This window comes from Python bivittatus, unplaced genomic scaffold (genome assembly GCF_059951505.1).
Source record: "Python bivittatus isolate LINGU-HERP-01145 unplaced genomic scaffold, Pbiv_v1 ctg000480_np1212, whole genome shotgun sequence".
Lineage (NCBI taxonomy): Eukaryota > Metazoa > Chordata > Lepidosauria > Squamata > Pythonidae > Python > Python bivittatus.
In genome coordinates, this window is record NW_028277075.1 from 12,297,651 (window position 1) to 12,325,627 (window position 27,977).

General features: G+C 38.5%; 1 protein-coding gene and 1 long non-coding RNA gene across 10 annotated transcripts in view; one reads left to right on the forward strand and one right to left on the reverse strand.

Annotated features, from left to right (window-relative positions):
* Positions 1–27,810, reverse strand: part of LOC148214914 (uncharacterized) — a 158,963-nt gene extending 131,153 nt beyond the window's left edge. For all 8 annotated transcript variants that reach the window (XR_015796967.1, XR_015796968.1, XR_015796965.1 and 5 more), the window contains exon 1: positions 26,338–27,810. The gene's annotated coding sequence lies outside the window, so the exon portion shown is untranslated. The remainder of the gene's footprint in view (positions 1–26,337) is intronic.
* Positions 22,096–27,977, forward strand: part of LOC148214915 (uncharacterized) — a 52,813-nt gene continuing 46,931 nt past the window's right edge. For both annotated transcript variants that reach the window (XR_015796971.1, XR_015796970.1), the window contains exon 1: positions 22,096–22,481. This is a non-coding gene — a long non-coding RNA (uncharacterized LOC148214915). The remainder of the gene's footprint in view (positions 22,482–27,977) is intronic.

The window sequence follows — 27,977 nt, forward strand, 5'->3', positions numbered from 1 at the left end:
AATCTACTTTCCCATAAAAAACACACACATACAACTAAACAAGAAGAAAAGCTTTGCATTGTTTTTCTGTTAGGGATTGAATAGATAACTATGCTGATGACACTATTCTGATAGCTGAAAATACAAATGATCTACAAGCTCTAATAATGAAAGTCAAGGAGCACAATTAAAAAATGGAACTAAGATTAAATATAAAGAAGACCAAAGTAATGACAGGTACAGCAACCAGCCTTAGAACTGACAATGAAGATACTGAACTGGTGGATAGCTTCTGCCTTTTAAGATCAACTATAAACAATAACTGATTCAACATAATAAACTGATTCAGTTCCAGCTGTTCGTTGCTAGGTTTGTTATCTCCAAACACTTCGTTGCTAGGCTTGTTATCCTCAAATACTGAAAAACTAAATAAATCTTTTATTGTACTGGGAGTATTTAAAAGTCAGAAATAATTTGGACCAAGAAAATTAATTTGTTTGGAAAAACCCTACCGTGATGGGTATATTTACTAAATACAGCAGTTAAAGAATATGGTGCAGACTAGCACTTAGTAGAGTAGCAGTGAAGGCCTTAGAAAAGATATGCAGATGCTGGGCTATGTCTATACTTACAAAGATCAGAATTGTGCAAACAATGGTTTTCCCTGTGGTACTCTATGGAAGTGCAAGCTGGAGTTTCAAGAAGCAGAATAGAAAGAGGATTGAAGCATTTGGACACTGGGGTTGGAGAAGTCATGTGAGAATACCATGGATAGCTAAGGAAACAAACAAATAGATAATAGAACAAATGAGGTACAAATGACCAGGCCTAAATTATAACATTTTGGACCCATTATGTGAAGACCTATCTCCCTTGAAAAGTCCATAATCTTGGAAGAATTGTAAGGAAAGAGGACAGCAGCAAGGTAGATGGACTCAACTACAACAGTGATAGGTGCACCATTGGAAGACCTGTATGGCCAGTATGGAGACATACCATCCTGGTGAAGGTCTATCTACGTACTTACTAAGAGTCAACAGTAACATAATGGCACATAATCAATAAAAAATTATCAAGTATTGGCCATGAAGATAATCCACAGGTAGTACAGCACTCTATTAAAATTACAACACATGAATCCATCCTTTTTAGATTGTGTTTGTGAGGCTATAGGCAGACTAATACACATTATCATATTTTAATCATTCATTTTGGTCAAAAGGGTTTGAAGCAGTTAGGAAAATCATCCAACAATCTTTCACACACACACACACACAGACATATTTGTTTATTGTCCATATTTTATAATGCATATAAATTGATTCAACATAATAAATTGATTCAGTTCCAGCTGTTCGTTGTTAGGTTTGTTATCCTCAAACACTGAAAAACTAAATAAATCTCTTATTGTAGTGGGAGTATTTAAAAGTCAGAAATAATTTGGATCAAGAAAATTAATTTGTTTGGAAAAACCCTACTATGAAGGATATATTTCCTAAAACCTTGTCATCAACTATATTAACAATATTTTTCTTGCAAATTATATTTGTCTGCAACTATTTCTAGGTGGAAATAGTCAATACGGTTTGAATACATAAAAAGTTTCTATGTATTCATTCATTATGTGCTTTTGGTTTATTCCCCGTTTTTAACCAATGTTTTAGTTTTGCTTTCATATTTTATTTGTTCAATAAAAAGCAGTAGAATAAAATGAATAATATTGAAGGATTTCCTTAGACAGCTCAGAATCATTTGATATGTATGATAATATAATAATTTTTTCAATTAGCAATATTGACAAATAATAGAGTTCTCTGGGATCAGCTGATGCTACCAATACCTTGCAAGCAAGATATAGTACAATAAAGACAAATCTATCTTACTGGTGAAACTTCTAATCTGTACAGCAGTTTGAGACAGTGAAGAGCAATTTTTAAAAATATTTCTCAAATATTCACAAGGACAGAAAGAGACCATTATATGAAAACACAATGACATACCATCTGAGAACTAAGATATAGAGATCCTTTTATATGTTGCAAAGAACCAGAGAAAAGTGGTTACAGGTTTTATGGGTTTTTAAAGAGTTATTTTCAAGTTGAAGAGATCAAGTGAATCTTTTGCCATGGTTTTCTAAGCAAATTAATTATTTAGACAGTAAAATAATAAATTACTTTCTGTCCTTATCTTGTGTGATTTGCCTAGTGTGGTTGCTTCAGTAAACACAGCTGTAATGTAACTCTTTGTTGTATTTTGATTTTCATTAATATTACTCAATCAGCTAGCTGAATAAGGTGGGCAATTTAATTAATGCAAGACATTGTGTTGTATTGTGGGATATAATTACCAGTCCTACTGAAATATATATTGTATAACTGAAATGCATGAACCTAATAACATAGATATTTCTATTTTATCGGCATATTGTATAACTCTGTACACCAGATTTTATGGATAATACCACTATTTTTTTCTTGTTAGGGAAAGCATGCTTAATTCCTCCTATTTATTCTCCATTTCATAAAAACAAGATATTCACCAGAATCTTAAAATCAGATTTTCAATTTCTATATTTTACAGTATTTCAGAGAACAGGGCTATAAATAAATAACAACAAATGACAAATCACAGATTGCCTTTCATAATGTTACAGCCCTATTACTCCAGCAAATCCTGGGGAATAAGATGAAAAATGTGGCACAACAGTTGAATTCTCTAATCAGCCATTACAGAAATGGAAAGTTTTCATGGAAGATTAATTCATTCAAATATAAAACATGAAAATGCACTCACAACCAATGCAGAGCTATTATAAGTTCTGACTTGGTAATTGGCAATTGCAAATACATAGGTTCAATTCAATTTTGCAGTTTATTTCCTCGGTTAAAAACACCACCACCACCACCACCACCACCAACACAGACTGTGAAAAGAATGGGGTGCTCAATTTTCATGAAAAAAAATGGAAGGAAATGGACAAGGGCCTTACCACCATAAGTTACCTACATATAGGTGTCTCATTGGAATCCTTGTGTGGTAACCCTAACCTTCCTTCTAATAAATACAATTAATCAATGTTCTCAGATTCTTGTTCCTTGGATTACTGTTTCTAGACTAGCCTGAATGGAGGAAAGTCTGATAGCTAACGTGTCTAATCCCACCTTTTGTAAAATCTATTATATGTTCTTATAAGCTCCCAAAGAACTCATTTGATATAAAGGTAGTCCTCACTCAATTACCCTAATTGGGACCAGAATTTCCATTGCTAAGTGATACGGTCCTTAGGCAAAATATCACACAACTACACCGATTGGCGATGGCAGTTCCGGTAGTCCTAGTTGCAGTCGTTAGGCCAGGACCTCACGCTTCTTGTGTCCTGCCACACTGCCTCCACTTCAACTCTCTCCACCCATCCATCTCCCCCCCATCTCTGCCCTTTCAGCTGCCCTGCACTTTACCCCCCGCCACCCTTTACCACCTCCCCCCCCTTATCCCTGCTGGCCTCCACCGCCCCCTGCCACCCTCAGCTGTCCTTCGCTGTCTTCTTCCTCCCACTGCTGATGAGACTCGCCCAGCTGAGGCAGCTGGTGGCCCTTCATGAGGCCCTCACGTGGCCTCCCCGAAGCCTTGAGAGATGGGGACAAAATAGGTGGGTGGAAGGAATTGAAGCACATGCTGTGGTCGTAAATGTAGATGGGCTGCCAAGTGCCCACATTTTGATCATGTGACTGTAGAGGTGATGCAACAGCCGTAACTTTGAGGGCCAGCCCTAACTACCATTTGTTCAGCCCCATGCTGAACCCTGCACTCAGTAAATGGTGAATGGCCAATCCTGGTGATAAGCAAGCAGAAAGTGTGGATCTGTCCTCTGAGACAAGCCCTTTGCTGTGTGCAGATTGAAATAGAAAAAAATTTAGTAACTTCATATGCTCCTCAAAATGTATTCCAGAGGTTGCAATGGACACTGCAAAACAGTGGCAAAAATGGTTGCCTTCTGCTCACAGGAGGGTCAAATCAGAAGAAAGGAAGCTGCCACTGGATCAAATTCTCTTCCCTAGACAGAGTTTTCCCCTGCAAATACTTGTTTCCTTTTCTTCCAGATTCCCCTATAGGCTTTATTCCTTATATAACATTATTATTCTTTGCACAGATGGGGAACAGTGGCCCTTCAGATACTGTTGCACTCCAGCTTCCATCTATCTTCAGCCTCAGTCTCATGTCTTCCTAACGACAGCAAAACATTACTTTCTTCTCGTTTCCAAGCCTCAGCAACTAAAAGTTATCTTTATCTGTCCTAGGTTTAAAGTAGTGTGTCCCTCTTCTCCTAACATAATTTTTGCCCCAGATATGATCTATCATGTTTCACTAATAATGTAGTTGCTGATACAGTCAGGGGTGGCATGTGCCCACCTCCTATTGGCCACAGCACCAGTCACTGGCCTCATTATTATGCCAGAATAGTGCTTGACAATCAGGGCAGCAAATGTTACGCCAATATATTTTTCTGCTTGCTCAAATACTGGTAGACAGTACTTCAATGTGGCTATCTGGCCAGGTCCTTACTGATGGTGAAGGGCAATGGAAGCTGCTGTATGTACATCACTATCTGTGGGATCACTGATACGCTGCCCTATCTAATGTTAGCCCTGCTTAAGCCCATTTGATTTCTTTGATGGTTTCACCATTTATTTGCTATGGATAGTGCCAGGATGGAATATAGAATATGTTATCAAATTATGTTGATATTAACTGGAAAACAAATTATTATATTTAGCATGACAAAATATTCAGCTGAAATACTAAAAATAAGGCAATAAACATTTAGGTGATTTAGGCTTTGTCATGTATCATGTGTTTAGCAGATAATATGCAAACAGATATGGTATCTGCATGCATACGTGTAGATGTAAGCAGAAAACCAACTGCTGTTTTTATATTAACACTCAGAAGTGAATGGTTTTTAAATTAAATAAATATATAGTTGTTAATTAAATTGCTGTTTTGCAATATGGAACAATTGCTGTAACAAGGGAAATTATAACTATTACAGAGCAGAACTATTAAGGTTTCACAGGAGGTGAAATTTTCCTGTTCATAGCAATTAAGTCATAAAATGCTTTTCCTCACACCTTTCATCTTCACCTGATGAATTACAGCAGGATACGTCGCTGTCAGTCACAAAGCTATGTGTGCATTGAGGTGAAGCTGTTCCATAGGCGAGCGTATATTTGGACATTCTATACCTACCTTGCCCAGCCTGGCATTCTCTGGATGTGATGGAATTGCAATTCCCAGCATGAGCTTAAGCACTAATATCTTTTGACTTTTTGACAGCCTATCCTAGTTCCAAATACTGAAGACCAAGGCAGCCCATGAAAGTAGGGATTAATCAGGTATTGCAATTACCCTTTATTAATTGATTAATATTTATTAATAATGAAGTTACTACCATTAAGGTTTAAAACTGAGATTCCTTTCCTAATTTTGAAAGATTGGTTGCTCCATATTCCATCATACATACTGTATTCTTCAATAGGAAGAAGCGGTGGCCATGAACACCCAGCTGTTAAAGGTCTGCAGAAGCACAAGCAAACTAGAGGTCTTCTCGGCATTTCCTTGCCTTTTCCATTGTCCATCAGATCTTAGCAGTGGGTGCCCCTGCTTTTTCTGAACCCATTTTTATTTTCTAAGAGTACCTTGGGGCCAGTATAGGGCCCCAAAGCATTTTCAGAAATGGCAATGAGACGTAATTTGCATTTAAGGATTGAAAATAAACTAAAAAATAAATATAATCAGTTGGGGCAGGGAACATGGAAAGCATCATGGGAGTGAGTGAGTGAGTGAGTCAGTCAGTTTTTAGGTTAAATACATGAAGGAGTTCAAGAAGGTTTACACAGTGTTTCTTCTTCCAATTTTCCTCCCACAACAAACATGTGAAGTACATTCAGGTGAGAGATAATGACAGGCTGAAATCTTCCAATGAACTTCTATGGCTGAGGATGGACTTGAGCCACCTCAGCTTCTACAGGTCACTGGCTCTCCAGATTCATGTCCTTGGGCAGGGACCATTTGGGACCCCAGATCCAACCCATCAAGGCTTCAGATGTGAAGGATCAAGAATTTGAATCCTATCTGTTCTTTTAGAATAGATTATCTGCATAGCTTCCTGTGGGTGAACACGGCCACAAGAATCAGCAGCCGTGCTCATGATTGCCTGGGGGATCACAGTTGCAGAAATTACATAACAAGTCCATTCTGGCCTCACTTCTTCACTCATGGGGTGAATTGACTTTGATCAAATATTAAAAAGTCGTCCACGGCAGAGGTTATAACAGTGCTTATGCTGAAGTGTCTTTGCTAAATCTACCTGCTTAGGAATTAAATATCATCCAAATATTATGTGGGGCAGTTGCCCTGTACAGAGATGAATATACTTGGGAAAGAGATGAGCTGTAATTTTACAGCGCTATGCCTGAAACTCTGCAGTATCATCCAGCAATCATTAGTTCCTTATATTTTACCACATAATTGGTTTTCCCATGATGGCAGTGACAGACCAATGCACCTGATGAGCTATAATTTTACAGTATCGTGTGGAGGGAAGTTTGGTATTAGCTGTTTTTTCTGTTTTAGTCGATTCAGAAGTGTAAATCTTAAATTCACATTCTGCAAATGGACGAAGGCAGATAACTTTTGTAGTCCTGTTTTTTCCTACTAATGCTTTTAAGAAGCATTGTCTTATGTAGAAATGTGTATCCTTTTAAAAAACAAATGCATTATTGTTGATTTTTGTGGGTCTAGGTTAATGTAAGTTTTCAGCAAGTTTTTCAAGAGAAAAGGTGGTTATGACCTTGAATCTCATTCCATCATCAGTTTCCTGAAACCAATTACATATAATAAATCTGATAGCTATGAAACCATAAAGTTAAGTGTTCCCTGCAGCTCAGCTAGATAAATGTAGAGACATAAGAGTGTGTGAAAGAAACCTACAGGCATTGTTTTGAGCAACACTCTCTCTGGAGGTTAACATACATTTTTTGTCGCTTTTCAAAATTAATAATGTATGATTTAACTGCTTTTGAGGCACAAGGATATGTGTGAGAGTATGGAGGCTTTCTAGACCCAGTAATATCAAAGAGAATTTTGCTATTATTTTTTAATAGCATAACAGTTCTATCCAACCTAAACACTTTTTTCTTGATTGTAGGATAACCTTCCTTAGTTATTTAGTTTGAAAGAAATTGTAACAACCTTTTGGATTACAGAGAGCCTCCTGCTTCTTGCATATCACTGTTATGGTAGGCAGTATATTTATATATTTATTTATAAAATGCATACCCTGCCAAGGTGGCTTTCAATGATTAAAAAAAAATCAGAGCGTAAACACAATAAAATTGATGGAATTAAAATCCAAAGCAGAATTAAATCAATCATTAAAATAATTAACAATGAACAGTTAAAAGTGTAGTGAAATTAATGCCATCTTCTTAAATAGTGGTTGAATAGAAGCCAACACAGCTGTTTGGAAAATGGATTCATCTACATCAGAAGGTGCTGAGATAAGTAATCAGGTGGGTTCAGATAATTAGGTCCTAAAACATTTAGGGCTTTAAAAGTCAACGCCTTAAATTGATAGCCACTGCAAATCTTCCAGGACCAGTATCCTATGATTATTTTAGTTTGTACCAGTCAATTGCAATTTATGAATAGTTTTCAAGGATAGCCCCACACAAAGTGCATTGCATTAGTCAAGATGTGCTGTAACCAACACCTGGTTAGTTGTTGTTCAATTTGCTATATTCAGGAAAGGCTTCAACAGAATTGCCAACAAATGAGGGAGAATTTTCAGAAAACCAGTTGGATCCATCAGATGCTTACATTGGATTATTTTAACCAATCTTCCATCTTGACAGAGCTACCAGTCTCAAACTGGCCACAAAATGACCTATCTATAGACAACCTCGGTATGGACCTTGAAATCCCTCAACACAAGAAATCCAGTGTCATGCTAAAGATTGCCTTGACTATCTCAGGAAACAATCTCTTGTGGAGCAGGGTGGATAGTCTATTAGCAGTATCCCTACACTGTCTCAGCTAGATATAGCAGCAAATACTCGCAATTGCCAGGCTGTTACATGGAACTTCTGCTCAGTGAGATGGAATTCTTATAGGTTATAGTAGGGGGGAAGTGCTACACCCATGAGATGTAAATGAACTGTGAAAAAGACATCATATTATGCTTTTTATGGACTGGTGCATAGGAAAAAAGATAAAATTAGGTTTTGCAAAAAGGGGAAGAAGTCTACATATAAAATAGTGCAGAAGAGGAGAAGCTTCTACAGCTAACAAGCATCAGACTTACACATGATTGGCTCTCCACTAAGGCTGTGTGTGTTTCAAAAGTTATTTGGATGAAGTGCTTTAGGCTGTTTTAATTAAGAGCAGAGAAGTGCAAAGCATTTCTTCCAAATTACTTTTGAAGTGTGCACAGCCATGCTCTCCACCCTGACTGCTAGTGGAACCTTAGTAGTTAATACATGCAGGTCTGCCTGGTGCATTTCACTGCCATTGCTGTCCCAACTATTTCACTGGCTACTAAAAGATGGCGGTGAGGAAATGCATAATGTGAATCCAAGTGTGTCTACAGGGGGAAGTAAAAATGTCAAGATGGGGGGCAAGACTGTGTGATCCAAGCTCCACCCCTTTTTACATGTGTTCACAAAGAGAGGTGGGGCTTTGATCACACAGTCACAGCTGCCATCTTTACCTTTTGACCTCCACCTGTAGACGCTTCTGACTGAATCACTGTTAGGAGGGCAGCCAGAACCTTTTAAGGAGACAGAGGGTTCATTTAAACACCCCCTCCCCAATTCCTTCTTCCTGCTCCAAATTTTAATTTTTTTATCTCTTTTTAAAATTCACTGAAGTAAAAAGTTTCAAAAAACATGAATGTCTGTCTTTGGGAAATCCAAAATACTGAAATAACTCTCTGAATTATATTTTTCTTGATCAGTCATATTGTCTTTGGATGAAAAATAGTGAGCTATCTGATCAGTTCAAACAGTGGAGGATGGTGCCTGCTCCCTATTAGGAGCCTGGGACATTTGCAACAATTTTCAGTCCCCCCCTCCCCCGGCTTCCACGTCCCTCACTGGCAGAATTGTGACAACTCAGTTGACATTGATTCTGCTTTTCTTAATCAATAAAATGGCTGTTGAGGCCAGACCTAATGACATTATATTGCTATACATTGTGGGGTGAGGGTAGAAATAAATTACTAATCAATTTAATTAATTTAGAATTAAAGTAGTATTTTAATATCATTACCCATGTTGGGAAGTGGGAAAATTAATTCAATATATTCTGAGTACTTTTTAGCTAGCAGACATTGTTTGAATGATGCTTTTTGAATTTTTTAAAGCTTCCTCAAGGGTTATCATCTTGATTGGCATAATAATTAAAAGATGGAGTGAATTTGTAAACAAACTTTTTTTTTTTTGCGGCTTTTCCTGGTTCATTCCTCCCCCTATGTTTTTTTTTAGGAGAACCACATTATCTTCTATGGATAGAGGACATAAATTGTTTTTCTTTCCCAAGGTGTTTTGATTTCACAAACAATGGATGTTGTTACTTTTTATGTGCATGATGTAAAAAAATGAAGAATCACAGGGAAGAGATTTCCAAACTATAATATACAAATAAGGTATTGGCTGGATTCTGAGCATGAAACTGAGCAAACTCAGGGAGGCAGTGAAGGACAGGAAGGCCTGGCGCAATATGGTTCATGGGGTCACGAAGAGTCGGACACGACTTAACGACTAAACAACAAATTGGCTGGATTCACACTGCAGTATTCACAAAATGGGGTTCATTTGGTTTTGGCTTAGTGTATTGTGTGAACTCTGGCACTGTAGTTTATACACCATTTTATGGTTTAATATTGTGTCTGAAGCAAGCTGCTATGGCTTGTTCAGTGAAGCATGGTTAAAACCAACCATGGCTTAGCACAATGTATGAATCAATCTTTTATGCTATATTTTCAACTATTATTTTTTTAAAATACACCGTGGCATAGAGAAGCAAAATGCTGGCGGTGCTTTATTTCTAACCCACTCAGTGTCAAACTATTTAGGGATGATTTCTTCATTCATTGCTTAATCTCAGAACAAACTGCCAAGCTACTATCTCCATAGTTTAGGGCTTATGGTTTGGCTAATTTCACCTTGCTGTCTTCACTTTCTCTTGCAGTGAAAAAAAGTTGTGTTTCAGTGAGTCTAGAGAGGTTAGAACACAACAACCCACTAACGCAGAGAGAGTCATGGCCTTAGGTAAAAATATTTCTACTTAACATTCTACATGTAGAGCCTCTCTCTCTCGAGCAAGCACAGCAGAATGTTCCAAACATTTTGCCCCTTATCTTTCATCAGGATTTCATTTTCTAGGAAGTTGGACATGTTTGTTTGTTTAGCAAAAAAGCCCGTGGGTGCTTAAAGGAGAACAAATATGCTGTCGCAAAAGCTTTCATGGTCTAGAACAGGGTCCTCCAAAATGGTCAATATCAGCCCCCAAGGGTCAATGGGACTATCCATTATTGTTGTATTATTATTATTTGTAGTTCTATTAGTTAAATTAGTATTTATTAAATTGTTTTCATATAATAAATGTTTGGGATCAATGAACAATCTGAAACTTCATGAAGGGGTCAGTGAACTGAAGAGTTTGAGGACCCCTGATCTAGAACCTATCTTGTTAAATACATCTTATGCATCAAAATGGTGCAAGAGGACTCTGTTTTATGTTATTTTTTCATAAATGCTCCTAATTTTTCCAAGTTTCTCCTTGCAGGAGAAAACCACACCCAACGGACACTGGCAGGGCAAGCTACTATATATAAACAGGGAGCAAACCCTGCACTCACTAGCACTGATGATGTTACCTAGCTGGGTAATGAAATGTCTGCAAGCAAACAACCAAGCTCAGAGAGCAGCAAGGACTCCACAGTTCAACCCTGAGCTACATATATGCTCCTAGAAGAGCACACGTTATACCTCTGCTTTGCAAGTTGCATTGGCTGCTGGTTTGCTTCCAGGTCCAATTCAAGGTGATGGCTTGACCTTTAAAGTCCTTCATGGTATGGGGCCAGGTTATCTGAGGGACTGCCTCTCCCTGATCACATCAGCCATTAGATCCGGCAGGGAAGGTATGTTACACATTCTATTGGCCAGGGACTTGCATTTGGTGGATCCCAGAAGGCGGGTCTTCTCTGCTGTGGCTCCCTCCTTGTGGAACATTCTCCCCCGTGAAGTTAGGTTCACCCCTTCCCTGGTGTCATTTAAGAAGTCCCTCAAGACCTGGTTGTATCATCAGGCCTGGGGGTCTTTTGGAACTGGAGTTATTCTTAGATGGCTCCACTGTAATTGATGTTCTGTTCTCTCCATGGGGTTTGTATATTTTAACATATATTTTTTAAAATGTGTGACAATGTTTTTATTCTAATAATAACTTTTAATCTTTTTCTAACGCCTGTTTTTATTCACTTATTTTATTTTAATTGTTGTACACAGCCCAGAGTCGCTTTGTATGAGATGGACAGCTATGTAAATGTGATGTATGTATGTATGTATGTATGAATGAATGAATGAATGAATGAATGAATGAATGAATGAATGAATGAATAATCTCTTCTGTTAGAAAAATAGGCTGCACAAGCAAGGTGTCTGGTCTGTGCCACAGCCACAGCCAAACAGCTATGGAAGTTCTATACTCACTGACCAGACTGCAGGAGGTTGTCCCACGATACAGACCTCATTGGCAAATTGAATACAAGCAGATCACTGACTCTGACTGCATTAACCTGTATTGCCTGCTTGGGAAGTTTTGTGTTGGAATAAGCGGGGAAAACACTTTCACACTAAATACCTAAAATTGGCTTCAGCAGCAGGCCAGCAAAGGGACAGAAGTGGCATCTACAAATAGTGGGACCTCTTCATGCCATGGCAAACAGGACATATGAATTAGCCCATGAATTGAATGCAGTTTTGTAGGCTTACAAATAGATTATACAAAAGTACACATGGTAGATAATTCAGTTTCAGTTTGATAAATTTCTTAAACAAAATTGGTAAGTGTTCATTTCAGCAAAAGTTGTAAACAGAAGAAAAGGAAAAAGAAGAAAGGAAGGAAGAAAAGAACATTAGGGAAAAACATGCAGTTCTGTGCATATTCTGAAGAATATGTTGCAATGGAATATACATGCTCACATAGGAACTGCTATTAGAAAGGTCCCTTATACTTTGCTCACCAAAGGGCAGTATTTCAACTGGAAACACATAATATTGTAATATTTACTATGGTTTTTTGCTATACTCAGTTTTCTTGATTAACAAAAGATGAAACAAGCAATTTTGGGATCCAAAATAAATAACAATACACACACACACACACACACACACACACACAGAGTATTATTCAGAGGTATAGTTACAGTATTTTTGAATTATTTATCTAGCAATAAGGCCCCGAGTGTTCTCAGTGACTACTCACTAACTTTGGAGCGGCTTATCTCCTGCCCCTCCGCCCCTCATGGCCTTCCTGAGAATAGCTAGAACCCAGCTTTTCTGGAAGGCCTTTGATGAAAACAGCTAGAAGAACATCCGCATCATTATTGTCTGGGTTTTTTTGGCTTACAAATGATTGTTCTTTCATGATACTGCACTTTGTACTGTGTTTGTATACCACCTAGAGCCACTGGAGTGAGGTGCTTTATACTTCCTAAATAAATAAATACATGCTGACAATAATTTAATAAGAGGGGAAAAAGCAAGAAAACAATGAGAATAATTCAAGTAGCTAATATAATTTAAGATGAAATCCTGGTGGAAGAAATTATAAATTTCTATATGATTCTATAGATCATTATGTTATAAATGTAATGATTCGTATTACTTATAAATCAGTAGCATGGAATTAACATCTTTCATCTGAGCTCTGTCTGTGGCTATATAGTATTCAGCTTGATGCTTGATCAATTGAGAGCTGCTGGGGGACAACTGCGAAGTGAAAGAATAACATTTCCCCCCATTTGAAGCTTTTGATTCACTCCGCCTCCACCTTTCTGCCTCCTCCTTTCTAGTCTTTATTCTTAAAACTTCTACCATTCCTCAGAACAGTTTCCAAACATTCTTCCTTAGAATCTCCTGTGGATCTTCCTCAGAACCAAAAAGGACTCTCTCTAAGCTTCCAGCATTGAGATGCAAATTATACGGTCTCCTTAAGTCGGTGTTGTCCAAACTTGGCCACTTTAAGATGAGTGGATTTCAACTCCCAGAATTCCCCAGCCAGCATGCTGGCTGGGGAATTCTGGGAGTTGAATTCCACACATCTTAAAGTTGCCAAGGTTGAGAAACACTGGTCTAGATTAAAACTTTTATCCTAGGGCTCTGTACCATTTCAGAATCTAAGGGAAGCGTGTTTGTGTTTCAGAACACACGCAAGCAACACCTTAAAGCAGCTGTATCTTTTCCCAAGATCCCACCACTGCTCATTCCCAAGATCCCACCACTCACCATTTTGGCATCACTGTGGTATGTTACAGACACTGCTGACAAATGATGTTTCCTAGCCGGGTAATGAAAGGTTTGCAAGAAAAGAACCAAGCTCAGAGAATCCCAAGGACTCCACAGTTCAACCCTGAGCTACACATATTTGCCTCTGTTGGTTATACAGTGTGCATATGTGAATATTGCTGTAGTTGCCCTTTGTTTGTACTAGACAGGACCAAAAGCAGATGGAGGGTAGCATCCAGCCCATTCCCTCTCCTCACTTACAGAACTTATATCCAGCTAGGACTTAGAGTGCATTATATGCTTTCTTTCCTCTTCTCTCACATAGCTCTTCATGGGTCCATATTTGGACTTTATCAGCACCCTCCCCCTTTAAAGTCACCCTCTCTGTGGGTCCATACTGTTTCTGTCAGTCTAGTACCTTGAAATCCCCCTTCCAGGCTTCCTACATTAGCAGCTTGAGCCCACAGCTCAGCTCCAGGAATATTTCTACTAAATCTAGCCCCAAGATATCACAGTGATACCTCTTCCAGACTGACCCTTAAGATACCCTGTATTTGTCTGTTCTATATCTCATTCAACCATTCTTTCCATTCCCTTAGGCATGGCCATGCCACAACGATTGCCTTGACATACTGCAGCTTCAGTGCACAAGAGGCTTAACAATCAGACCAGCTTTCACTCTCTGTTGCTTCTTATTGTTTGCTAAATGATTATAAGGATTAGCACCTTATAAAAGAGGGCAGGGAGAAGGGAAAGAGGGAGGAGTAAGAGGGAAGTGGGGCAGGAGGAAAGTCCTTCATGATATTCCATAGTTCTTACCTGTTGCAAAGTCATCGGTAGTTCATTGATCTCTCAGGATTGGGTACAGAAGGGTTATTGGAAGATTGGTAATCAACAGGCCAGCTTATCCCAAAACAAGAAATGCAGATTATTATTCTTCCACATTTTGTGGGCATCTCTCTTCTTTTAAAGTAGAACAAATCCATCTCTCCCCATATCTTGGCTGATCTTTCTTATTGGTTCTTTACCCCTCTTCTCCATATATGGATTGCTAGTCCCTTATCCCCCTTCATGGATCACTGCCTTGTCGTGGCGAAGGGGCTTGCGTAACTCAGTGAAGCCATGAGCTATACCGTGCAGGGCCACTCAAGACGGACAGGTCATGACAGAGAGTTCTGACAAAATGTGGTCCACTGGAGAAGGAAATGGCAACCCACTCCAGTATCCTTGCCAAGAAAACCCCATGGACAATGTTAAAAGGCTAAAAGATATGATGCCGGAAGATGAGCCCCTCAGGTCGGAAGGTGTCCAATATGCTACTGGGGAAGAGCGGAGGGCATTTCCAAGTAGCTCCAGAAAGAGTGAAGTGGCTGGGCCAGAGCCGAAAGGACGTTCAGCTGTGGATGTATCTGGAAGCGAAAAGAAGGTCCGATGCTGTAAAGAACAATATTGTATAGGTACCTGGAATGTAAGATCTATGAACCAAGGCAAGCTGGATGTGGTCAAACATGAGATGACAAGATTGAACATTGACATCTTGGGAATCAGCGAATTGAAATGGACGGGAATGGGTGAATTTAATTCGGGTGACCATTATATCTACTACTGTGGGCAAGATACCCTTAGAAGAAATGGAGTTGCACTCATAGTCAATAAGAGAGTGGGAAAGGCAGTAATGGGGTACAACCTCAAAAACGACAGAATGATCTCAGTGCGTATCCAAGGCAAACCATTCAACATCACAGTAATCCAAGTCTATGCCCCAACCACTGATGCCGAAGAAGCTGAAGTTGACCGGTTCTATGAAGACCTACAACACCTTCTAGAACTAGCACCAAAAAAAGATGTCCTTTTCATCATAGGGGATTGGAATGCTAAAGTAGGAAGTCAAGGAGTAATCGGAATAACAGGCAAGTTTGGCCTTGGAGCACAAAATGAAGCAGGGCAAAGGCTAATAGAGTTCTGTCAAGAGAACAAGCTAGTCATAGCAAACACTCTTTTCCAACAACACAAGAGACAACTCTACACATGGACATCACCAGATGGTCAATACCAAAACCAGATTGATTACATACTTTGCAGCCAAAGATGGAGAAGCTCTATACAGACAGCAAAAACAAGACCAGGAGCTGACTGTGGCTCCGATCATGAGCTTCTTACTGCAAAATTTAGGCTTAAATTGAAGAATGTAGGGAAAACCACTGGACCACTCAGGGATGACTTAGATCATATTCCTTGTGAGTACACAGTGAAGGTGATGAATAGATTTAGAGGATTAGATTTGGTAGACAGAGTGCCTGAAGAACTATGGACGGAGGTCTGTAACATTGTACAGGAGGCAGCAACTAAAACCATCCCAAGGAAAAAGAAATGCAAGAAAGCAAAATGGCTGTCTGATGAGGCATTACAAATAGCTGTGGAAAGAAGGAATGCGAAAAGCAAGGGTGAAAGGGAAAGATATAAGCAACTGAATGCAGATTTCCAGAGAATAGCAAGGAGAGATAAGAAGGCCTTCTTAAATGATCAATGCAAAGAAATTGAGGAAAACAATAGAATGGGGAAGACTAGAGATCTCTTCAAGAAAATTGGAGATATCAAAGGAACGTTTAGTGCAAAGATGGGCATGATAAAGGACAAAAAAGGCAGGGACCTAACAGAAGCAGAAGAGATTAAGAAGAGGTGGCAAGAATACACAGAAGAACTATACAAGAAAGATCTTAATGTCCCTGATGTCCATGCTGGTGTGGTCACTGACCTTGAGCCAGACATCCTACAGAGTGGAGTCAAGTGGGCCTTAGGAAGCATTGCTAACAACAAAGCTAGTGGAGATGACAGTATTCCAGCTGAGTTATTTAAAATACTAAAAGATGATGCTGTTAAAGTGCTGCACTCAATATGCCAGCAAGTTTGGAAAACGCAACAGTGGCTACGGGATTGGAAAAGGTCAGTTTACGTTCCAATTCCAAAGAAGGGCAATGCCAAAGAATGCTCAAACTATCGCACAATTGCACTCATTTCACATGCTAGCAAGGTTATGCTCAAAATCCTACAAGCTAGGCTTCAGCAATACGTGAACCGAGAACTACCGGATATACAAGCTGGGTTTCGAAGAGGCAGAGGAACTAGAGATCAAATTGCCAACATTCGCTGGATCATGGAGAAAGCACAAGAGTGACAGAAAAACATCTACTTCTGCTTCATTGACTATGCAAAAGCCTTTGATTGTGTGGATCACAACAAACTGTGGCAAGTTCTTAAAGAGATGGGGGTACCAGACCATCTTACCTGTCTCCTGAGAAATCTGTACGCGGGCCAAGAAGCAACAGTTAGAACCGGTCATGGAACAACCGATTGGTTCAAAATAGGGAAAGGAGTACGACAAGGCTGTATACTGTCACCCTGCTTATTTAACCTATATGCAGAGTACATCATGAGAAATGCCAGGCTGGAAGAATCACAAGCCGGAATTAAGATTGCAGGGAGAATCATCAATAACCTCAGATATGCAGACAATACCACCCTAATGGCAGAAAGTGAAGAAGAACTAAAGAGCCTCTTGATGAGGGTGAAAGAGGAGAGTGCAAAAGCTGGCTTGAAACTCAACATTAAAAAAACTAAGATCATGGCATCTGGACCCATCAATTCCTGGCAAATAGAAGGGGTAGAAATGGAAGCAGTAACAGACTTCATTTATTTGGGCTCCAAGATCACCGCAGATGGAGATTGCAGCCATGAAGTTAAAAGACGCTTGTTCCTTGGGAGGAAAGCTATGGCAAAACTAGATAGCATATTAAAAAGCAGAGACGTCACCTTGCCGACAAAGATCCACATAGTCAAAGCTATGGTTTTTCCAGTAGTAATGTATGGCTGTGAGAGCTGGACCATAAAGAAGGCTGAGCGCCGAAGAATTGATGCCTTTGAACTGTGGTGCTGGAGAAGACTCTTAAGAGTCCCCTGGACTGCTAGGAGGTCAAACCAGTCAATCTTAAAGGAAATCAACCCTGATTGTTCATTGGAAGGACTGATAATGAAGCTCAAGCTCAGATACTTTGGTCACCTAATGTGAAGAGAGGAGTCTTTGGAAAAGACCCTGATGCTGGGAAAGATTGAAGGCAAAAGGAGAAAAGGACGGCAGAGGATGAGATGGTTAGATAGCATCACTGAAGCAATGAGCATGAAACTGAGCAAACTCAGGGAGGCAGTGAAGGACAGGAAGGCCTGGCACAATATGGTTCATGGGGTCACGAAGAGTCGGACACGACTTAACAACTGAACAACAACAGTCCCTTATCCCCCTTTTCAACTCCACCTATGTCGGAATGTGTCCACTACTGGCTTTCTACTCCAGTGTCTTATATCTGTTTCTTGCTTCTTCTGACTACAGTTAACTTTTTGCTTCAGTGCTTGGTATCAGCTTACCTTCAAAATCTAAAAAGGCATGAAGAGTGAAGAAAAGAAATGGGCCGAAGGGAGGTGATCCTATACAAGGTCATCCATGGGTGGGTGGGTGTGTATAAAAAAACCAAGATATTGGCTCTAAGCATGTGATCAAAGCCCTACCCCTCTTTATATATTTCGTATGCCTGTTAAGTCACACCTCAGGATGCTGGTTGTTGTCTTCTTTCCACCAGCAGATGCTATGATGCATTTGGATCTTTATTGAGAAAGTAACATCAGGTAAAAGATACCTGCTGCATCAAAATATAGTCCCCAGAGTTACCTAATAACTCTTTTTCACCTTCTTGACTATCCTGGTATGAAGTATCTGAACTCAGATGAAAAGCTAAGGTGTGGTTGATCACTTATATATAGCTGTTAGTATTTGCATAGCTATTTTGTTTATTCAAATTGGCATAGATATTAGTTGATATTATTGATATATTATTGATATGATATTTATATTCATTGATTTTACATAAAGTGTTAATTATTTCTAATAGAGATTATATATAAGGTAAGCATTTTAGAGGAAGAATGGAGGATGAGCAGGAAAGTTAGAGGAATGAATGAGATAATAAAGTTGCAAATGCAGGAACTGTGGGGAGAAATGGGGTCAGCTAGAAAGCTGAAAAACTGAGCTGAACAGAAGGTCCTAGACTGTCAGGACAAAGATGGCAGGAACACTGAGGTCTCTGGAAGAATGGCTTGTTATCTGCAAGCTAAATCATTTGCTGAGAGAGTTACAGCAGTCTTATGATATAAGCAGCAGCTGGATAAGTCCCAAGGACAGTGCAATACACAAGAGTGCAGGCAGATTCTTAATGGACCCCAGACAATGACTGCATTGTACTGCTTTGCTGGCTGGAAGCAGCTGATACATTACTGAATACATATCAAGACAAAGACAGAGAAGAAGAAGAAGAAGAAGAAGAAGAAGAAGAAGAAGAAGAAGAAGAAGAAGAAGAAGAAGAAGAAGAAGAAGAAGAAGAAGAAGAAGAAGAAGAAGAAGAAGAAGAAGAAGAAGAAGAAGAAGAAGAAGAAGAAGAAGAAGAAGAAGCAGCAGCAGCAGCAGCTTATGGGAACCCCGAGTTAGCAGTGAGGAAGACTCCCAATGGGAACATTTTCCTGGGCTTGGTTGCTGATGAATTCATAAAGGGTTTTCTAAGCAGCTACTTTTATATTTTTGCATTTGCAGAAAATATTCCTATTTCATCATCCAGCACATAGCTGGGTACTGGATGTTAGGAGAATAAAGTGCTTCAGATTCAAAGGAGAACAGGTGCTTTGGCACATGGGTGGAACACACATAGGATCTACCTGCAGCTCCTTAAACCAGTGGTTCTCAAAATAGAGGCCATGAGCTCTTGGGGGTCATGAGCAAATACGAGGGAGCACAAATTTGGGGGTCCTTGCACATACAAAGTTAGATCACTGTCAGCACTAACCTCTACTCTGTCTGGACAATCTGTCAATTGCAAGATATATCTGGAAGGTTTGGGGATGGAAGTTTAAGTTTGACCCTATACACATGAACAAAATGAGCATATTGGGGTTTTAAAATCATAGGCAAATTCTTGAGCAGAAAAAAATAATACCACAAAAAACTGATGTATTGCAAGAAGAATCTGGATATATAAGCGTGTGTGTGTATCTCTCTCTGTGTATATGTTTTGCTGATTTTTTCTATGTTGTCCTTTTTATTTCTTTTTGTTCATATATGTATATGTATATATAATTGTGTACATATAGTTATGTATATGTTTTGTGTCTGGGTGGTGTTTTTTTTTTGTACATTGTAGCAATAAAAATAAAATAAAAAGCATGAGCTTACTTAGGATAAAATTGGTTTGCTTGCACTTGTGACCAGTTGGCCAAAATGTGGCAAAACTGACCAGTATTGTCCTTACTGTTACTAGGGATGCTGCATGGGGCAATGGGTGTGATCAAGACTGGATATCTAGTCAACACTTTTTAGTAAGATAGATAAAGACTGTATAATGTGTAGAAAGAGAAAAAGTTGCAAAGAATATAGCCAAAAAGAGTATGGGATGATTAATATCAAAGGAAAGAGAGTTGTTCAATATCTGGCTCTAATGATCCTGCAATGCAGAACTGATCAGTCTGGCCTGTACAGAGGACTAAAATCAGCTAAATTGAATCATGCCTTTAATTTTATGTAATAACTTCATTAAGCATTTGATGCAGAAGATATCATGCTTGCAAAATGCTCCCAGTTGAGTTTGTTCTGTGTGTGATTGGACTCAGTATCAAAATCTATATCTATCTATCTATCTATCTATCTATCTATCTATCTATCTATCTATCTATCTATCATCTATCATTCCATCCATCCATCCATCCATCCATCCATCCATCCACCATCCTTCATCTATTTATTTCTTGTACAGTTCTAAGAACAAGGATATGTCCCCCAGGAACTGTGCACAGCAGAACATTTTCAGTGTGCTTCCAAAACCTTCCTACTTTCTTGCCTAATAAAATTCATTCAATATCCTTTCTATGTCAAGTTTTAAGGTTAAAAGAAATAAAGTGTACAAGCTTTCCCATTGATCCAGCTGGTTATATTGAACTCTGAATAATAAATTGTGCCAGGGACAGGGGTAATCTGAAGATATATTGGGTGAATATCCTTCCTCGGCCCTGAACCTGTTTGTGGCCAGAAAAAAAGCAAAACATTTACTGCCTTTTCTATGTAGTATATTGGCAACAATAGTGTTTATCTTTGAAATGTGCTAAAGAAAACCTCTAAATCAACCTTCCCCAACCACATGTTCTCCATACATGTTAGTGCTACAATTCCTAGAATTGCCAGGCTGCATCCAGTAATGGCAGCTCTAAACTATCATTTCCAGAGATTTGTTTTACTGTATGTGGCAGAAAATTTGTATAGACATATGCAGACATGCATTACAAAGTCCTTGTGATACATTGGCTGAGATCAGGGGCACAATTTCTGTGGTTGGGAACTACACTTTTAAAAGCTGAAGGAAGCATGACATTGATATGGTAATATTATTGGAGGAGTGGGCCAGAATGTTTTGTCCAGGGGTGTCTATAGGGTGTGGTCAAAAAAAGTCAAGATGATAGCCACAATGGTGTGATGTCCATAAAAAATGGGCAGAACTTCAATCTCACCATCATGGCTACCATCTTGACTTTTTTCCTGGTTAAGTATTGTTGAAAAGGAAGATAAAAGCATTACACCTAATAGAGATTAGGGCACCAGTTTTCCTTGTTTTTTGCTTCTTTGTGGGAAAAAAATATGAAAAACATTGCCATCAAATGTCTTTGCTTTACTGCTGAATTTCTACAGCATGATCTAAGGATCTCCAAGAACCACAGAAACTTAGCTAGGTCAATATCTGCTACGCTGTATTTCCCCTCTTTCTGATTATGATTTCCAACATCCTGCTACTTCTCCTTATATTTAAAATGTTTGCTTTTTAAAGCAAATACCTTTTCATGTGGGGTACCATCCAATGAAAGTAGGATACATATCCACCTTACATAGCTGAAGTACCTTAACCAAGTCAGACCATTTGTCCATCCAACCAACATCACCTGTTCCTTTTAGCAATAGCTCTTCAGTGTCTCAGAAGAGATTTTCCTCAACTTTCTTGTGACCCCTTTATTCTGAGAAGACTGGCACTGGACATCAAACATCTGCCAGTAAAAAATTGTTTATGGAATGGGCCCTTGGCATGTATAAATATAGGTTCTGATGAGTGATCTTAGACTTTGACGCTAACCCTTTATTATAAAAGACTTGTACTCAGGTACAGTAAAACTACTTGTATGGTAAATTGTATTCTAAATTCTTCAAGGAAAATTACTGCATCCATCCTTCTGTTTATAAATAAGGTGGAAAAGCCCTCCTCTATCTCCAATCTAGGATTAAGGCATAGTTGATCACAAAAGACAACAGTTTCTTCTAGTAGCAGCATCAACATTATAAAACATCTTGCCCCACAAAGTAGTGATGAATGATCCACATTTCTGCTACAATTTACCAGCTGATAAATATTTATTCTGGGAGTCTAACATATCTACTAACTTATGCAAGGGCTCTGTTTTGTCTGCAGGTTCTGCTGTTGTTATATGTAAATGTATTTATTGCATTTCAAAATGTTGTTAGCTAGTATAGAAGGAGGGAGAAAGAAACCTGTTATTAGTGGCTGCAATCCAAATGTGTGGTTCCATGACATAAACAGCTGCTGGTGACAGAATGGGAGCGGCAAGAATACCTCCTTTTTGTAGGTATGCTGAGGGTTGGCTCCAGATGTCCCATACCTTTGCAGCAGATTTTAAGAGCAATTGGAAGACTGCAGGATGGAAGACGTGGAAGTTTGCTACTACAGCACTGGATTTCACTAATGAAGATTATTCAACTCCAGACATGCTCATTATTGCTGGTTTGCTATTGGAACTTGCTTCCAAGTAAATATGCATGGCATGGCATAAGTTGTCTAATATTAGGTATGTTATCTATTTTCTTTATTTAGACATGCTACTCATACTGCAATGCATGAAGCTAACACAAAAGGAGTTTAAAGCATCAGCATGCAAACAATTTACTTAATTTTAAAGATCAGTTCAAGGGAGTGCCAGATATGCAGTCTTTAACACATTGCTCTGCAGGAATTAATATAATCAGTGAACTCTTTTTCCCCCCACCTTAGCTTCCAAGTTTTTTTCTTCAGGAAAGAACACAAAAGATTATTCTTCTGCCATTTCCTCTGCCTAAAGTTTACATTTCAGAAATCCAACGAAGAGGAGAACCAGAACTTCTGAATTATAAAACTTGCTAGGAAACTAAGCCAAAACAAGATACAATTCAGAACAGTGATACATTATCCCAGCTGAGAAGTTTGTCTCCAAAACTGACACCCCATCAAAAGTGGCACATTTTGGGGAATATATGATCTGATAGATTATTTTAAGCTCCAAAGCATATTCTAGCCCCATTCACTTAATGGATTGAAGACCTGATTACACTTGCCACCTATGAGCAGATTGCCTATAGATGTAGACTTTGTACGGACAAGTATAATGAAATATGGGACTCATTTATACAAAATGCAATAGGTTAAACAAAAAAGCATGATAGTTATATAAGTGTATTAGAAAAGATCAAAGGCAAAAGGAGAAGAGGACGGCAGAGGATGAGATGGTTAGATAGCATCACTGAAGCAATGAGCATGAAACTGAGCAAACTCAGGGAGGCAGTGAAGGACAGGAAGGCCTGGCATGATATGGTTCATGGGGTCACGAAGAGTCGGACACGACTTAATGACTTAACACATATTTGCATAATATTTGTATTAGATAAGCATATATAGAATTGAAACTGTTTATTGCTATAACAATATATATTTTTTCTTTTTTCTGTTTTTTTTCACTTTTTTAAAAGCACTTGTTATGTGTTTTTTTCCTTCCTTAACAATGTATTTCTATCATGATTATCTTTGTGTTTTGTTCTTTGTTCTTTTTCTGTTATTATTTTTAAAACAATTTAAAAAAAGCTCCAAGAAGAAACATCTGTTTGAACGAAGGAAAGAAAGCAGGGCTGCAATTTTAAAAACGTAAATCATTGAATCTCCCTGAGAAAGGGGGCACTAAATAAATGATGGAAGTGAATATCTGACAGTAGAAAAGCATAGAGTTATATAAGTTCAAAGGTTACTTTCTTCACACATGTGATATTCTCTGTGGGTGGTTTTAAATGATTGACAAAACCCATCTGTACTGTGTCTTTTACCATGAGGATTGATGTTGCTGGTTTATATTTTCACCTAGTCAGGGTTAATAGGTCAGTCTCACTAATAAGAAGTGGATACATTTTACACTGTCCCAAAATGTTATACATAACTTGAGCTTTGTTCATGCATTTCCTTGAATTCATGAAACCTCCATCCTGAGATGGAGATGGATGCTTTGGTTCCATCTCCCTTGTCTCTGTGCATTTTCTTCACAACCCTTCAGATCCCAAACTTTACTAATTTGAACTTGAGCAAAACTCTCTCTGTTGTCAGGGATTTCCATATAACAGAGTCCCCAATTGCTCAGAAAGTTTTATTAGTGGTCAAGTTGCCATGGATATAACTCTACAAAAGACCTATGAAGATGAAGGAGCTGAGAGGGCAAAGAGAAGGAGACTGGCATAGACAGCTCTCCAGTATGAGTCTTCAAGCATTTAGGAGAATGCATGAAAAGGGCTCCATTGTAACAGTATTTGTGCCTAGCATACTGTTTTTCTTCTTTGGCAAGTTCTGTTTGATAGACAGAAGCATCTTGCAACTGATTTTGCATTTGGGACTACTAGATATTACCGATTTCATTCCCCCCCCCCCCCAAGTTGAGTGGCATGTTTGCAAATTAATTTGAATATTCTGTAGTATGCTGAAAGGTGAGTTCACTCTATTTCATACGTAATGCTTTATCTATGTACTTATTTATTACTATCTGTAGTTTCAAGATAACTGTAAAACAAAACATCTAAGCACTGAACACTTAAGATAAAAATATAATATAAACTGTGTAAGACACAATACGATTCAGAGTTAAAACAAAATTGATATAAGTACTTAGCTGATCAAAATGCAGAATTTTATGTAAAGCTAAAAGTGAACAAGAAAACAAGAACCACCAGCATATCATAAAGAGTTCTGATCTCAACAATAAATTGAAGGAATAGTTTAAGCCTAAGAAAAAAGTCAACTGGATGAAGAATAACACTGTTGGCACCAGGCATATTACTAGATGGCAGTATTCTACACTGACAGGGGACTTTCTGTGGTCATCACTCTTCATACATCACATGAAAAAGCATTTAAAGAAAGGGGTGGCCATAGAGAAGTCTGGGCTTAATCAGATACTGATGATCCAAGCTGTAGAGAGCATTATAGGTCAAAACCAGTTTTTTGAATTGGGCTCGGAAATTAAATGGGAGCAGTGCTAGTGAAACAGAACAACGTGCATATATTTCCAAGTCCCAGTTAAAATTCCCACTCCATATTTTGTACCAGCTGTAGTTTTTGGACCATTGTCAAAGGCAGCCTTGTGCACAACACATTACAATAGTCCAGATGGCGGATTACTACCTATAAATTACCATAATGAAGATGTCTGTCTCTAGCTACATCCCTGGGTTGATAAAAGACATGAGTCATAGAAGTCACCTGGGTTTCTTATGAGAGGGAGCACACCAAAGCACACCCTAGGAGAGGTTTAAAGTTCCTCATCCAGATCAAAGGATGTTCTGCCAACAGTTTTTCTCTCTCACCTGGATTAAGCTTCAGTTTATTTGCCCTCATCTAGCCCATTAGTACTGTCAAACATCAGTTTGGCCCTTGAAAGGAAAAGTGAGTGTAGCATGTATGCACAATGTAGGGCATGAATAGTTTATTTGCCATGAGTACGTAGCTTTGGCAGTCATTGCAACAAAACTGTGACGATCAAATCAAACAAGCAAATTGTACTTCGCACGCAGAGCATAACAAGCAGAAACATTTTGCCTATGGAAGAATGTAGTCAAATAGATTTGATTTATCAGACTTTCAGCCCCGATTTACTCTGGATTGCTTGTGACTCATTTTGGCTACAACGTTGATCTCTTTCACTATGTCTGAAAATTGGTGCAAGTATAAAGGCTGAATATGGACTGGGACTTCCTTCTTAACATTTTTCCTCAGCTACAAAGATAACTTTTGGCAATAATGTATATGATATGCCTTGAGTGCTGAAATGTACTGGAAAATGGCAGTATTATTATCATGTTATTCTTTTCTTTTAATATTATTTTTGGCTGTTCAGTGATCAGACATTAGGATTATTGAAATAAGGGAGAAAACACTAAAGAAACATGAATAGCTAATACTTCATGAAAATTGCAGAAAAAGCTACAATTTACTTAATGAAATTTTTAAAAAAGCATTTTGGTGAGGGAAATTTTTGAATTATTATGATTATAAATTGGTGGACTTTACTGCTATGGATATGAATGTAGTTTATGAACACTGCAAGACACTGTAAGACATTGTTTCTTTCACAGGCATCTAAAACATCCAAATAGTATTAAATAAACATTCAGAAAAGGCGTTCCAATATTTTCACTCAGTGTAAACAAATATGGGAAACAAACATTTTAAACGATTTGGGGGAACAATTCTATATTATTTTCATTATGATAAATATAAAACCATAAAATTTATTTTGAAATATCTACACATTAGGATTCTATTTCACAAGTTTATATAACCATTGTTCTAGGCTTGGATTATTCATCTGAACACCTTGCTACCAGACTAAGCACACAAAGTCTGCCTTGACTTACAATTTTCCTTCATTAAAATGATTTGCAACATCACCAGCATCACCAGAAATCCCAGTTCTATCTGCAGCTCATCCTCAAGTTACAATTTAAAAGTTTTATCCTGAGTTTGGGGTATTGTAAAACACCTGATCCTTCCTTTTTAGGTTGCCATGGTCCCATCACAGTATCACAAAGGGAAAAATGATAATGCTTCCTCTCCTTTTTAGGGAGCATGTGATCAGAGTAACCTTGATTTTCATTGGTAAATATTTGTTCCAGTACCATTATGTTAGGAAATATATGCCATTGGTTACTTACTGACTTATCAGCAAAACACCCTAACTGATATATACACTGACAGCATCTGAGCTGTCTGTAATGAACCAGAAAAAGATCTTGAAGTCATAGCAAATAGCTCAGCTAAGAAGTCAGCTCAATATACAGCAGCATGAAAAGGCAAATTCCATGCTTGTGATCATTAGGAAATGGACTGAAAATATAATTGCCAGCACGATAATCCCCTTATACCAATTTATGGTATGTCCACATCTGTAAATTGTATACAGTTGTAGTTGCCATTTCTGAAAAAGGATACCTTGCTGGAAAGAGGGTGACCCAAATAATCAGTGGGATTGAATACTTTCCTTACAAGAACAGGCAGGAAGAGTTAGTTTGGTAAAAAAGCAACTGAAGCTGCACATGATTGAGATGTATAAAATTGTGCATGGCATGGAGAAAATGGGTAGGGAGAAGTATTCTCCCACTCTTAAAATACTGGGATCAGGGGGCATCCAATGAATGTGTTTGGAAAGTGATTTTGAACAAACAAAAAATGTACTTACTCACCCAGCACATAATTAATCGATGGAATTTATTACTGCAAGATGTGGAGATGATCTCTAACTTGCATGGCCTTTAAAATGGGATTGGATCAATCAACAGAGGATAGATCTGTCAAAAACGGTTAGTCTTGAGGACTCAATCATATGTCATAGTTGAGAGTAGTCTGCTTCTAAATTCCAGGTGTAGGGGAACAATGATTGGAGAGAGGTGTTTGTGAGGTGGCCACTATAAAAATGCAATGCTGGAATAATATGGGCCTCAGGCTGATCTATCAGGGCTATTTTTAAGTACTTTTCATCTGCACTGGATGTTTCTGATTTTTGCTTGCCTGCTTTGGAGCCTGACCACAGATCTAGCTTCCTTTCTCTTGCCCAACGGATATCCTTTTGCTAGGCTTGAAATACGTCTGCCCAGGAAAATGCCATTTGCTTCTGATTAGAATGGGCTTTGACTAAAATACAGCATCTTAGTTTCCAAGGCCCTGGACTAATTGTCTTGATCATAATAAAATTATTTTTCTGTGGGATCCCCCTTAGTCTGTGGGATCCCCCTATTAGTCTGCCTCTTCTTTAAGATCAAATAAGGAAGCCCCTCTCTGGGTGAATGCATGGTGGAAGCACAGATGGATTGGGTAAGGGATCAGTTTTTTCAGTGGCTTCTCCAGTATTGGGGAGCAACTTGCCCATCAGGTTCCAAAAGATTTCTCTCCAACTACCTCATGCTAACTTGTGAAAACAGTTTGATTAATGTAGCAAAGGTTTAATTTGCAGGGTCAAAGGGATGTTATTGAACACAATATTTTTATCTGCCATGTCTGT